The sequence below is a fragment of the Podarcis filfolensis genome, assembly GCF_964270895.1.
Source record: "Podarcis filfolensis genome assembly, chromosome: 1".
NCBI classification, from domain to species: domain Eukaryota; kingdom Metazoa; phylum Chordata; class Lepidosauria; order Squamata; family Lacertidae; genus Podarcis; species Podarcis filfolensis.
Genome location: NC_139604.1, coordinates 71,778,074 through 71,793,124, shown reverse-complemented (window position 1 = coordinate 71,793,124; position 15,051 = coordinate 71,778,074). Strand labels below are relative to the sequence as shown.

The window sequence follows — 15,051 nt, the reverse complement described above, 5'->3', positions numbered from 1 at the left end:
AAAGGCAGCTTTTTAAGATAAGGGGCTGGATTTCAGCAGACAGATTCAGCATACAGGAAATTTTGGGGTGGCGTTTGTGTGTGGCTGGTTTGGTTTTTTCTTTTTTAGTTGAAGCCCAAATTATGTGGATTGGTTCTACTGTTCAGCTGGCTGGTGTCGATGTAAACAAACTGTGAATTGTAATTACCAAGCATGCTGCTGCTTGGCAGTTACTTTACTGTTTAGCATTTGTGCTTTCTCAAGCGGACAATTTGAGCTGACACCTTTTTAATTTTCCACTTTAGAACTATAAACCTCCTAGGGCGTCCCCATACTTTTTCACTTGTGGTATATTGTGTTCTTGTATGTTTGTCCTGCCTCATGTTAGAGTAGGTTTTGATCCTTTCAGAGCACTCAGGTGGGTATCTACCAAATATTACATGCTTTTTAAAAGTTGATTTGCTGATACATTCATGTCCTTTTTCTGCATTGAGTCACTCTGTCTGGAGTTATCTCCTGCTGACCCAAGCAATCTTTCAAGTGGAATTCAGATATGGTTACATCAAGCAGCATTAGCATCTGGTATTCTTTTCTCTCTCTGTGTAGCTGTTAACTTTACTTCACTGGAGAGCTCAACTATTTCTTGTTGGTTATGCAAAAAACAAAATCTGTTCTAGGGAGGCTGTTGGGTTCTACAGTGCCACAAGCTGACTAGATTGTGTGTGATATATTTGTGCGGGGGGTGTGTGTGTGTTAGTAAGGCATTCCCTGGAAAAGAACAGCCAATAAGACTTGACGCTGGTTTCTTAGCATAAGGACAATATTTTCTCTTGAGTAATCTTGCTATGCACAAGCCAAACCCTATGCTATGTACTTCAAATACTGTTCATTTCAGCTGCTTGTATGATTAGCGAGGCGTGTTGTCTTGGTTTCCTCAAGTCATTTCTCTTCTTGAGTCTAATGCTGTGCTTGACAAGAGTAATCTCTTCCATAGTGATTCAGTAGTGAATATTCAGGGATTTTCCCTCTCCTTAGTCATGAGTAACTGGGAACGCAAGAAGATATCTCAACTTCTAGAAATTTGTGTGGATAGGGAGAAGTCATTTTTTCCCCTTCCCTCTGGCCCATCGTAGGCTGTCCTGCCCTTTCAACCAACCACTACCCCAGTTATGGTGAGTTTAATTTACTTATTGCTAAAACTAATTACTAGTCCATTGGCTATCCATTTGTCATTTTATTGACAAGTCAAAATGTAATGCATCACTGGAGCTGAATTGAAAGGACTGAAATGTAAAACTTTTGAATTTTAAGACTGAAATGTGTAACATTTCTAAAACCAGTCTCCTCTTTTGACAGTTTGATGATAACTGTTCCTGCTTGAAAAACAAGATTTTGCAGGATCCACAAACTTAGACCTGCCAGCCAACATATATTTTAATGTCAACAAACACAGAGACACTAGGCAAGAATGGTCTGGTAGATTGTAAATCTTTCAAAAAACAAAAGGCTCTTGAGTAAAATTAAGCCTGGAGTAAGGATGTGGGTTCTGTCACGTGTTGGGAACTCATCATCACTTTCTTATTACTAAAATAAATACCATATACTGTAGATGCTACTTAAACTTTGATGGTGCAGTCTTATACAGTTTCTTCAGAATTAAGCCCCTCAATGGTCAATAGGACTTAAACTCAGATAAGTTTGTATAGTATTGTAAGCAAACCAGCATTAGCAGTTTTGAATGTGGTTGTAAAATTCAGTCATTTCAATTTTTGTAAATGATGTGTATTAATGTTAAAACTAATCACTGAATTCATTTGAAGGCAATATGGACTTAAACCCTGGTTTAGTGTCACAAAATGAGCCTAGCCTCCCACCTGTACTTGTGCTCCCTTTTTTTTCACCTCTTCCTCCAGCGTGACACAGAGGAGGAGTTTAGAAACATTTGCTTTTAGCTGGCCATTACTTCCCACGTTGTCCAAACTCAAAATTGTGAATTAACAAACCAACTCTAAACCATGGATAAGGAACCTCACTTCTTAATACTGACCTTAATTAGTGTTAAGACACAATTCACTGCTGCAAGGTATGATGGTCACCACTTTATTTGGCTTTAAAAGAGTATTAGGTAGATTTTAGTGGAGGATAGACCTCCATGATAGCTCAGCAAAGACTCTCATAAACTATTTCAATGTAAAGCCCAATACTGTACCTTTCAGGTATACATGTTCCCATGAAGGAGGGCCTGTGTGTAGCTTGAAGCATGTTGGGTTTGGGGTTTTTAATTTAGTTGTCTGGAGATTTCTACTGACTGGTTTTTGTGCCGCTTTTGTTTTGGGAGCTCATAGTAGAGCATCCATGTTGCATGCAGAAGTCCAAGGTTCAATCCCTAGCATCTCCAGGTAGGGCTGGGAATGTACCCAATCTGGAATTCTGGAGAGTTGTTGCATAGACAGTTCTGAGCCAAATGGACCAATGATCCGCATAAGGCAAATTCCATTGTTCCCATGTCTTCTTGGTCCATGTTGGAAATGGGACACTGGATAGGTGGGCTGGTTCACCAAGGCTGTTTTTAATGGCTAACAATACAAGTTAGGAATTGCTAATTTACAAGGGCCTTGGTGGGAGGAGCTGCTTTTAAAAGTTCCATTTTAATACTCATTTTTGGGTGGCAAACCTTCACTTTGAGAGAATGACATGCTTGGGAAGACAGTAGTATTTAAGCATGATTGCATACTGTCAAGTGTTTCAGCAAGTCAAATTATATGTGTGTAAGTTTTTGGGGTCAAAATCAGTCTGTCAAAAATGTTTGTTGCCAAAGAGAAGATTGTTTGCCTTACCATGGTTTTGATATTGACACTGGGGCATGCATACAGCCCACCCTGTTGGTACACTCTTACCGAGGTCCCTGGTATATTGGGTTGATTACATCTGGCCCTATTGCAACTTTCCTACATTCAGGGACATGTATTCTGTAGGGACCTTCCTCTGTATGATCATGTTGGATTGCAGGAACTAATTTGTTCTGATGTAAGATTGCAAGCACCAATTTGCTTACATTTGGTTTTTAAATTACTGAATATGTTGGTCCAGGAGGCCAGAAACACAGCAGCCATGACATTATACAACATGCCCAGGGCTGGCCTATATGAAATTTTACCTATTGTCGTATGGCTGAAAGGCTTCCAACTTTTGGGAAAGACAGTAACAGAGTAAAATAATTTGCTTGCATCACTCTGTTATCTCAGATTTGTTGTTACTCTGTGTTATAATTCTATTAAACAGCCGACCAATATTTGGCCAGGCAGTGTGATCTCTTTTAGAAGTAGAAAGAAAGAAAGAAAGAAAGAAAGAAAGAAAGAAAGAAAGAAAGAAAGAAAGAAAGAAAGAAAGAGGTGTAGATTTTTAAATAAATCTGGACATATGTTTTTGCATGTTGCATGCCTCTATCTTGTTCAGTACTGAGTCTGACACTGTTGTAATAATATTATGATGTTTCCTTCTATAGGTAAGGAAGCAGAATAGTTAGTAAAAGTATAGCCTACTGGCAGGCAGGTGAATAGTTATTTGTTTTAGTAGGCTTGTATTTTTGACTGAAGTTTTCAAAGCAGCTCACAATATTATAAAAATTCAATGAAGAATGCCAAAAGTTTTGCAACAAAATTTAGGCAGCTCAACTGGAGAAGGAGCAAGCTCCTGACGTTTTTTCTGTCTGTCTGCCTGCCTCCCCCTCTTCCTCCTGGAATCCTTCCCACATGGCAGATGGCGTTGTGGCAGGTGAGGGGACAGGGCAGTTGTTTGATTTTCGTATGCTTGACTGTCACAAGAAGACATTCTAAGGTGATGTCATAGGTCCATAAGCTTTCCATTGTGTGTCTGTATGTGTTTGATGGGTAGGGGATAGGATAGGATTCAGTTTGGTTCCTTTGTTAGTGAGTTTAATGATATCCTCAAAGAGAAAATAATTAGACACATTCATAACTAACAGTTGTAATTGGGAGCTAATGTGCTATACTGAAAAGACAAATGATGTATTCAGATCTTTTTAGGAATGCTGTACAGCTAGAGAAAATCAATTTAGAGAATTAAACGGAGACTAGCTGGCAACAATTAAGACTCTCAAATGCATTTTAGACACAGAATTGCTATTGTAATTCCATTATAGGTGAAGGGTAAGCATTGGCAGCTGAAGCATGGGGAAGCAGAAACAGGTAGTAAAGAAAGTTCAAATCACATGGCCAAATTCATGCTTTTATTCTCTTTTTTTTTTTTTGCTCAATTTGAAACAATGTGTTGCCAGGTAATTTGTATTTATAGCCTTACATTACTTATGTAAATTAATTACAATTTTGTAGCTTGCAGAATACTTGCAGAATTTGAGGGTTTGGGAGAAAGCGTAGCTTCACTGTAGGGGTGAGAAATATGCGTCAATGCAGAGTATGGGAAGAGGATACGTGGAAGAAACAGAATAGCTAGAAAGGACAAAGAATCCCTGTCTTTAGAGAACTCTGGAGGTTTATTTATTTGTTGTTTTGGCTTTGCAGACACTATATGTCAACATCCAACATGGCAGCCATGAGAGTTAGGAGCTTGGCATGTAGTACATAATCCACTTAATTTAGAGTTTTTCATTTGAGCATAGGGGACTGCTTCACAGTAAATAGCTTGTATATTTCAGCTTTATGTCTTCAGTGACTGCTTGACAGTCTAAGGAATACACATTTGTATCAGAAGCGGAGTGTTGTCTTGTGCTTGTTTGGGAGCAAAAGCTCTTACTTAGCAGGCAAAAGCGGCTGCTGGCCAAGTAATGAAGCCAGATGTCTGTGGGAAGACCTGTGTGGCAGAAGAACCTGCCCCAGAAATTTCTGTTTTGCTGTCATATTTGATGCAAGGTGGGGTTTGCTCTTTTGTCCCTGCCAAAATTGCCAGGACCTGAGCAGGCTTCACACATTGGATGAGAGTGGAAGATGCACATGTCGAAGCCTTCCTGTTCTGAGACTGTAAACCACTTTACAACTGTCAGCTTTCAAGATGTAAGGCTGACTTTATTCGAATATTGTTGTTTGCATCAACATTAGACATTCCAGGTATGCTCAGAAGCCTCCATTACAGAGAATTGGGAACTTAGGAAGAGTGTTCAACTTTAGCCAATGCTTGTGTTCTCTTCCTGCCCAGCTTGGTTAGTGTGGGAACTGGCATATGTTTTATTTTATTATCTGTTTATTGCCTCTATAGCTCAACTTCCCTCCAAGGAGCTCAAGGTGGCATACACTATTCTCTTACCCATTTTTTCTTCAAAACAATCCTGCAAGGTAGGCTAGTTTGAGAGACAGTGATTGGCCAAAGATTACCAAGTGACCTTTATGGCTTTGTGGAGTTTTTAATCCTGGCCTGGCAGGTCACAGTCTAGCACCCTTAACCACTACACCAGGGGTCAGCAAACTTTTTCAGCAGGAGCTGGTCCACTGTCCCTCAGACTTTGTGGGGGCCGGACTATGTCGGACTATATTTTCAGGGGGGAAATGAACGAATTCCTATGCCCCACAAATGACCCAGAGATGCATTTTAGATAAAAGGGCACATTCTACTCATGTAAAAACATGCTGATTCCCGGACTGTCCGTGGGCCGGATTTAGAAGGCGATTGGGCCGGATCCGGCCCCCGGGCCTTAGTTTACCTACCCATGCACTACACCATTAGCAGACAAGATGATGGATGATGGTGGGGAAACTCCCCATGGCTGGATGTTCTTTCAAGCTCTCAAAAGAAGTGTTCGGTTTTCCCAAATGCAGCACAGCTCATTTCAAATTGAGATGGGCTGATTTCACAGCACTCCTCTCTACATTAAACCAGTGGGATGTAAAGTGCCATTGATTTTGTTGAGGCTCAAGCATGCTTAATGTTTGCTGGTTTGTGCCTTTGAACCCTGTTGCTCTGTATTATGCCTTTTAAAACTGTTGATGAACAGTTGGATTTCATTTAATTAGCCAGACAGTCATGTGTCTCTTGAATATTCGTTGGACCAGGTTTTAAACTGCATTTGCAGAGCAATTTCATGATAAGCTTTTCTAATAGACATGCATACTGAATAGCGAAAACAGCTTGATAGGGTTGTTCTCGAAATGATGACTTGACAGTATCTCATAGCAGTGGAATCCAGCTATCAATTGTGTGCTAATCCAGCTAAGTGGAGAGTCTTTCCTAGGAAAATACAGTAGTCATGTGAGCAAAATCATTGGTTGTAAAAATTGCTACCAGAAATGCAAACATCATTTTAATGTATCTATATGCAAATATTATATGCATTTTTGGGTAATGAACAAACCGTATTTCTGGATTGGTTTATTTATTTACCAAAATTGATATACTTCTTGATTGTAAAACAAACAAACAACTGCCCCCCCAAAGTTTACAAAAATATAAAGCATTAAAATTATGAAAATCATCTTTAAATGTTATACTTTTATAAATCAAATTGACCATTGATTAATAAATTGCATTAGTGTGCTTTTGTAAAAAATGGGGTGCTTATTGGAGCATCCAATAAATTGAAATAATTTGTCTTCATAAAACAATGGGTCAGATATTGTAACCAGTGGGGGATCTTCCACTAGGACTCCTGACCCACAGTTGAAGGTGTGAAACAATTTTTAAAATCCTCCTCTTCCCCAAATCTCAAAGCCACACACTCTGTCCTGTCTCATACACATTTTATACTTCTATGAACTTATAGAGGCTTGTGGAAGTATTTCTGTCAATGTCCTGTTTTCAGGTCATTCAGTCTTCTGCACCACTCAGCGAATCTTAACCCCAAAGTATAGCTGCATATACTGTCATTAGGCAGAGAAAAAACAGTAACAGACATTTGAACATTAGGAGGACTGCTGTCTTTTCAGATTCTGCTGGTCAGGCATCTTCTGTTGTTACCAGGGCTATCCAGCAGACACTCTTATCAGGTTAGGGAGGACTGCTTGAAACCCCTTAAGAACGGTCCTGTACCATGTGGTAGCCAATTAGAATCATACATCTGTTCTGAGCATGCTCAGAGCTGTTTCCATGAAGGGCATATCTCATAGCTTTTAGCCTGTTCTGGTAACTAGAGAAGCAACAGGGAGCGTTACTTACTTCGCTTTTGTTTCGTTTAGTATTTGTTTTGTGACTTAGCTATAGAGAGAGAGCAGGTAAGCAATTTACAGTTGACACAGTGTGAGTCTCTTTCTATAATTAATATATGTTTGCTTAATCATGCTGCATATAATTTTTTGAATTGGATTGGGAGGAACAATGGTGAATGGCTTGTGTATGCAACAAATGCCATATTAGCCATTTTCCTGCATTCACTTATTGAAAGTGGCTGTAGCTGCTGGGCAGTGCAGGTTGAGCCCCGTGCAGTTGTATTTCCAGAAAAGGTGCGTGCATGTGCTTCCAACAAGCCCCTTCCCTAGCTTAAATTCAGGTTATCTTGAAGGCAGAATGGAGTAAAAAGCTGTTGCTAGTATTTCTTGCTACCCTTTTTTTTTTTTTTGGAGTGTCAGTGAATATTTGAAATGAAAAAATATGAGTTGTATGCCTGTCTCAGTATCACACTGACTCCAAAACCTTTTCCTTCCTTTCTTTTAAATATATATTTTTTATTGCTTTTCCAATATTGTTCCAATAACAGCCTCACTATAACAATACCAATTTTATCCAATTAATACCATTATCAATGCCAGTTATTCAAATGTCAAATTATACAATTTAACTAAACTGGACCCCTCACATGCTAGAGTTGATGAGTTCATTCTTCTACATTTTTTCTGCATTCCAAAATTTTAATAATTTCCATTACATTCTATTCAGATATAATAATCCCTTATATAACAGCTACAATTGTGATTTCAATTTGTGTCGGTATAATAGGTAATTTATAAAGTTTCAAGTGAGGAACTATGGCTGTAATTCTTATTCTTTTCTACCTCCTTTTTCACTGGAAGATGCTGTCCTTAATCTCAGACATAAGAGGCTGATTGTGAGTAGTCTAGTGTAAGATACTCTGCACATGAGCAGAGATGATTACTTCACATTTTCAGGACTAAGCCATACATTGCAAATAGGTTCTGATGTGCTCCAGCTCAAATGAAACAATCATTTTTTGTCTATTGGTTGGAAAACTTTGTTCTTCTAACTTAGAATCATAGAGTTGGAAGAGACCACAAGGGCCATCGAGTCCAACCCCCTGCCAAGCAGGAAACACCATCAGAGCACTCCTGACATATGGTTGTCAAGCCTCTGCTTAAAGACCTCCAAAGAAGGAGACTCCACCACACTCCTTGGCAGCAAATTCCACTGTCAAACAGCTCTTACTGTCAGGAAGTTCTTCCTAATGTTTAGGTGGAGTCTTCTTTCTTGTAAAAACTTAGTGTTTTGGATAATATGCCATAAAAGTCAAAATGATTTTTGTGGGGAGGAAAACTGCATGTTCCTTACACTTGAAATGTTTTTCTATTTGATTAGTTTTTGGGCAGTGGATGTGTAGGTGTAATCAGTACAGGAATTGAAAAACATGTCATGTGGTATGCTTACTTGCTAAATAAGAGACATGGAATCAATCTTGTCTGAATGAGAAACATACTAGAGGCCTCTTACATGTAAGGTCTTCCCCATTCTATAGATGTGCAGAGAAAACCTTTTGGTTATTTACTGAGGGGACAGTGACATTCTGCACACATGTATTAATCCTTTAACAAAAGTTTGGTTCCTGCAGGCCTCTGGGTAATCCAAGATGTAACTTTGTGGTGAGATCACGGATTGAGTGCACCTGTGTTATCTGGTATGAACTGGGCTCCAAAGCCACTATGGCAGCCCAGGTAATTGAAGGAAATGCCTTCGTGGTGAGAGAGCACATTTCTCTCTCAGTTCTGGAAATTTACTGACAGCCCAGTATCCGATTGGCTAACTTGGCCACCATTTTTTCCTTGCTTGAGCACATGTCTGTGCTGTTTTATTCCTGTGGTATGGTGTCATTGCCTTGCCACTAGACTAGAATAGCTAGATTTATTTTTCATTCTAACTTGCATTCTCCCCCTTCCTATTTTCCAACAGTATTCTTTTATTTGTACTTTTTCTGAGTTGTGTTTTTTGCATTATTTTTTAACTACCTCACATAAATTTGATGTGCTTTATTCTGGAAAACCTGGGTCCTTAATTCCAGTGTTTTGGACTTCTTTAACTGCTACTGCATAGCATATAAAGGACGGTGCTGTGAGCTACCGGGACCTAGGCATCCACATGAAAGTTGGTAGGATGACAGGTGTGAATGTTAGCTCACTCGGAGCAGTTTCTGCTTCTGAGCAGTCTCTGCATTAAGTTAGATTCTTCCATAGTGGTTAATATATCAGCAGTGATTGACCAAAGAATCTCATTTGTCTCTGGAAATTGGATATGTTTATGTAAGTAGCAGCTGCAGTGATGGTGAAGGGCCCTACAGCTAATTTGCCCACCCACCTGTGGTTCTGCCCTTTAAATATATACCATTCAATGTAGCTGTTAATTTGTGACACCTGTGAGCAAAACAAATGACTGAAACGAAAGATGTGTTTTGATTTACATCATGATTAACAAATTATCATGTTTTTATGGCATAGATTCCTTTAATGATAGCATTTCATTGTGTTAAATGGATGGGAGCAGAGTACAGTGGACCCTCCAGGTACGAACTTAATTCATCCTGGGGGTCCGTACTTGCTCCGAAAAGTCCATATCCAGAGGCGCCGCTTCTGTGCACGTGCACTGTGCGATACAGCGCTTCTGCGCATGCGCTTCTGCAAAACCCGAAGTATACACTTCTGGGTTTGCCTTATTCGCAACCCAAAACTATGTTACTGGAAGGTAACGTAACCTGAGGTACCACTGTATATTCTAGTACATACTAGTGGACGTTTGCATTCTGCATTAAATCTGTTGTGAAAATGAATTATTAGCTTGTTGGCAAAGTACGGAGGATGCCTTAACGTAACTTGCTCACTGGCAGTAGAAGCAAACATGGACCCACAGATGTTGGCTTACCTTAATAGCCAACCAACAGTTTGTGTTGCCAGAACCCACTGCAAAGGGCAGGGTTGTGTCCCTGAGCTTGTGCTGCACTTCTCTTTTCTCCAAGCTCATCTGCTTTTAGGTGACTTATCTGAGGCACTAACAGTACCTCAAAGGTACAGTGAAACACAGAAGGGCCACAAACCGCCTCCCAAACAGAGAGCTGGAGCTGGTGGTGAGTGATCATTCCTCCAGTTGTGCTGTATATTTTAAGATGCTGTAAGAGCTTCAGCAGTGCAGTGTGCCAAACCTAAGATCCAGCTCTCCTCCTTATTGAGTAGGTGATGTCGGAATGATTTCTGCCCTTGCAATGCAAGCATGTTGGTTTTGCCTCAGAAGCACAGAGCTGGGAAAGGAACAGGGTATCATCCCCATGGTTGTATTGAGAGGTTCCAAGTTCCATGCAGGGCAACATTCAGAGGACAAGTTTCAGCCCTCCTGTTGAGCTTGTGGCAAGGGAGGAGGAGGAGGAGGGAAGATCACCATCCCATTGTGTTTTACCCATCCCGAGTATACTTCTTGCACCCCAAACACAAAAACAAACCAGTATTTGGGGGGATGGATGGGAATGCACACTGCTGTTTCATTTATCCCTTTTTTGAAAAAAATAAAAATAGTGAGCATCTTTTAACTTTTGGTTGGTTTTTCATATGAAAAAATTAAACTCTAATTAAACTTGTGGCAAAGGTTTGTTTAGGCTCCACCCAGCATAATTCAGTTTTTAGGCTTAGTTTTGTTCAGTCATAATGACTAAACTTTGTTTCACCAGTTGTCTCTTACACAATTAAAATATCATGTAATTAAAATATTGTACATAAGAGGTACTATCGATATTTATACCTAAAATAGATCTGATGAGTAGATTGCCATCATGCATTGTGAACATTCAGGGCCAAATTATTGTAACAGTATTGTGAGTGTCAAACATTTATAAATCATGTTATGTATATTCCAAAGCAAATTGTTGTTGTATTAGCTCTGTAATGTGGCATAGTTGTCTTACAAATATTAGTATCTCAGTGCAGCTAGGCATGGTGTTCTGCTTTCTTGATTTACTAAAAGCAAAATGTTGGAAAGGATCTGCCCAGAATTCGTTATTAATTTTAAATCTGATTTACTGTCTGGTTGGTCAGTCTTTTAAGTTTCTCCTGAGCTACTGAGTATAAAAACCTGTAACAGCTTCTGCAATCATGACATGAGATACTTCTAATGTGGTCCTCAGAACTAAAACACCCCCCTTTCTAAAGTAGTGCCTTGCTGAAGTGTCTGCTAAAAATAGTCATTCCATCACTTCAGAAATATTTGAGCTATTTAAATTCAACATGTAAAAATACCACAATAAAGAGATTTTGCTGCTACCATTTTTGGCTTTTGTTGGGAATCTTCTTCAGCATGATTGTCATGCCATTTTAGGAAATGAAACAGGTTTTAAATATATAGAGTCTGTAGTGCATTATACTTTTCTGGAAGGCATGTGACTTTGAAGTTCTCTGAATTAACAGCTGTCTTTGGTAGTCTTCCTGACTTTAAGCTGCTTGAAGGATCATTTTTATTTTTATGGCACCCAACTGAAATGTCAGCCAGACCACATTGAAAATGCAGTTTTTACTTATTCCATTATTAGCAATAAGTTCTTGGCTACATATTAATGAGAATTCACTTGTTTCTTTGAACTTTTTTCTTTCTGTTTGTATTATCCAACAAAGGGTTGCCATTCAGAATTTGTAGATTCATGGAAACAATGCTGCACTTTTTATAGCTTTCATTAATTTCACTTTTCTGATCACATCAGGCAGTTTTCCTTCCTATACTAATTTTTCAGTTGGATTTATATTCTGCAATTTTAAAGTCTTGAATTGATTTACTGAAAAATACAATCAGATGGGCAATGGATGAATATTCTGTGTTACAAAATATGCACATGTTTGGATCCAAATATTTCATGGCACATGTGGAATCTCCCCTGCTCCAACCCATGTGGGTGTTATGGAGTCAGTTATTAGGGAGGAAACTCCCTGGGCTCAACCATTATTACCATATTGGCCTGCAGATAAGCCACACTTTTTTTCCAAATCCCGACTGTGAAAAGTTAAAGTGCAGCTTAAATTCGCAACCTTACAAAACTTGGCTTTTACAATATCGCTGCTGAAACAGACATACGTAAAACGGAACGGGTGTGAGTGCCTACGGAATTTTATAGGAGCGACTTATATTCGGGTATTGTCTTTTCTTCTTCTTCCCCCTTGAATTTTAAAGGTGCGACTTATTTACAGGTGTGGCTTATATTTGGGCCAATACGGTATATGAGGATAAATTAAATCCACAGTCTTTCTGGGCTTTGTATGTAGCCATTATGGATGTTCAGAATGAATTGGTTCCACTGTAACTCACTGACCTGGTGTGTACACAATGAATCATTAGGAAAGGGATTGAAAATAATATTGTTAATACCGTAATGTCATCATATAACACTGTGATATGGAACTGCACTTGAATACTGTGTATGGTTCTGGTTGCCGCATCTCAAAGATGGTTTTCAGAGAGTTCAGAAAGGTTCAGAAAAGGGCAGTGAAAATAATGAAGAGCCTGGAGGATCTCACCAAGAGGTTTGGATAGGTGGATAGGTCTCTACCATAATACTAAAACCTGTGGGCATCCAATGAAGATGACTGTTAGGAGATTCAGAAAAGAAAATAGCAAGTGCCTCTTCACACAGCACATATTTAAACTCTGAAATTCATTAACACAAGATGTAAAAGGGAACTAGACATATCCATGGCGAATCAGACTTATCAATAGCTACTAGCCATGATGGCTGTGTAGAGGTGATCTGCCTCTGAATACTAGTTGTTGGGCACACCATGTATGGAGAAGGCTATAGCACCCAGGCCCTGCTTGCAGGTTTCTCATAGGCATCTTGTTGCCCACCAGAATACAGATGACTCCCCATTTACGTGGGGGTTACGTTTGGAACCCCCCTGTGAAATAGCATAGAATGGGGAGCCACCTTTATCAGCTCAGCTGGGCAAACCACACTGTCTTTCCAGCTCACCAAATGCGTAAATGAAGAGTTGTCTGTCTTGGATTAGATGAGCTTTGTCTGATCCAGCACAGCTGTTCTTATGTAAGCCATGGTTTATTTAGCAAGTGTGGTTTCTCTCTGTCCTAGTTCATCAGCCTAACCATGGGACACACACATTTTATAGTCAATGAAAAAGTGCTACACTTCACAGTCAACAAAACATCTGGATTCGTGCAAATGTTAGGAACAAAGGCTAAATAATAAATTTAATTGATGTATAAATAATAAATTAAGTAATTGTTGGGAATGGGTGAACTGTAAATTTAAATAAAGAAATATTTATGGCCTAACCTTGTGCCCATGATGCATTGTTGAATATGCTTTAGTATCCTTTTACTTTGGTTTTCAGTTAAATTTTTTTACTAAACTTTAATGCTAGCACACACTTGAAGAGCATGTCTCCATAGGTACTGCTATGTGCAAAGTAAAGCACAATGCAAGTTCTCACACACATTCAGGTGAAAAATAAAGCACTGTGTGAATTTACTGCAGAATAAGTGTCAACTTTTTTGTGTTTGCAGTAAAAATAGCCTAGACACTGAAAGCCGTAACTGGTAAAGTTACTTCAGGCAATACCAATGAGACGGAAACATGGAAGGTGCCTAAAGAAGCCAGGGTGGCTATCTAAAGAACTTTTAACTGAGTTAAGATTAAAAAAGGATGTGTACAAAAAATGGAAAAGGGGGGAAACCACCAAAGAGGAATTCAAACAAATAGCCAGCACGTGTAGACACAAAGTCAGAAAAGCTAAAGCACAGAATGAACTCAGGCTTGCTAGAGAGGTTAAAAGCAACAAAAAAGGCTTTTATGGGTATGTTCGTAGCAAAAGGAAGAACAAAGAAACAGTGGGGTCACTCAGAGGAGAAGATGGTGAAATGCAAACAGGGGACACAGAAAGGGCTGAACTCCTCAATGCCTTCTTTGCCTCAGTCTTCTCCGATAAAGAAAACAATGCCCGACCTGAAGAATTTGGAGCAAATGATTCAGCAGAGGAAACACAGCCCAGAATAACTAAGGAGATAGTACAAGAATACTTGGCTAGTCTAGATGTATTCAAGTCTCCAGGGCCAGATGAACTGCATCCAAGAGTATTAAAAGAACTGGCAGATGTGATTTCAGAACCACTGGCAGTCATCTTTGAGAATTCCTGGAGAACAGGCGAAGTCCCGGCAGACTGGAGGAGGGCAAATGTTGTCCCTATTTTCAAAAAGGGGAAAAGAGAGGACCCAAATAATTACCGCCCAGTCAGTCTGACATCAATACCAGGGAAGATTCTGGAGCAGATCATTAAGCAAACAGTCTGTGAGCACCTAGAAAGGAATGCTGTGATCACCAATAGTCAGCATGGATTTCTGAAAAATAAGTCATGTCAGACGAACCTGATCTCGTTTTTTGACAGAATTACAAGCCTGGTAGATGAAGGGAACGCAGTGGATGTAGCCTACCTTGATTTCAGCAAGGCATTTGACAAGGTGCCCCATGATATTCTTGTAAAGAAGCTGGTAAAATGCGGTCTTGACTATGCTACCACTCAGTGGATTTGTAACTGGCTGACTGACCGAACCCAAAGGGTGCTCATCAATGGTTCCTCTTCATCCTGGAGAAGAGTGACTAGTGGGGTGCCACAGGGTTCTGTCTTGGGCCCGGTCTTATTCAACATCTTTATCAACGACTTGGATGATGGACTCAAGGGCATCCTGATCAAATTTGCAGATGACACCAAACTGGGAGGGGTGGCTAACACCCCAGAGGACAGGATCACACTTCAAAACGACCTTGACAGATTAGAGAACTGGGCCAAAACAAACAAGATGAATTTTAACAGGGAGAAATGTAAAGTATTGCACCTGGGCAAAAAAAATGAGAGGCACAAATACAAGATGGGTGACACCTGGCTTGAGAGCAGTACATGTGAAAAG

General features: G+C 39.7%; 1 protein-coding gene across 8 annotated transcripts in view; it reads left to right on the top strand.

Moving 5' to 3' along the window:
- Positions 1 to 15,051, top strand: part of HIPK3 (homeodomain interacting protein kinase 3) — a 69,320-nt gene that overhangs the window by 32,693 nt on the left and 21,576 nt on the right. The gene's annotated exons all lie outside the window — the stretch shown is intronic.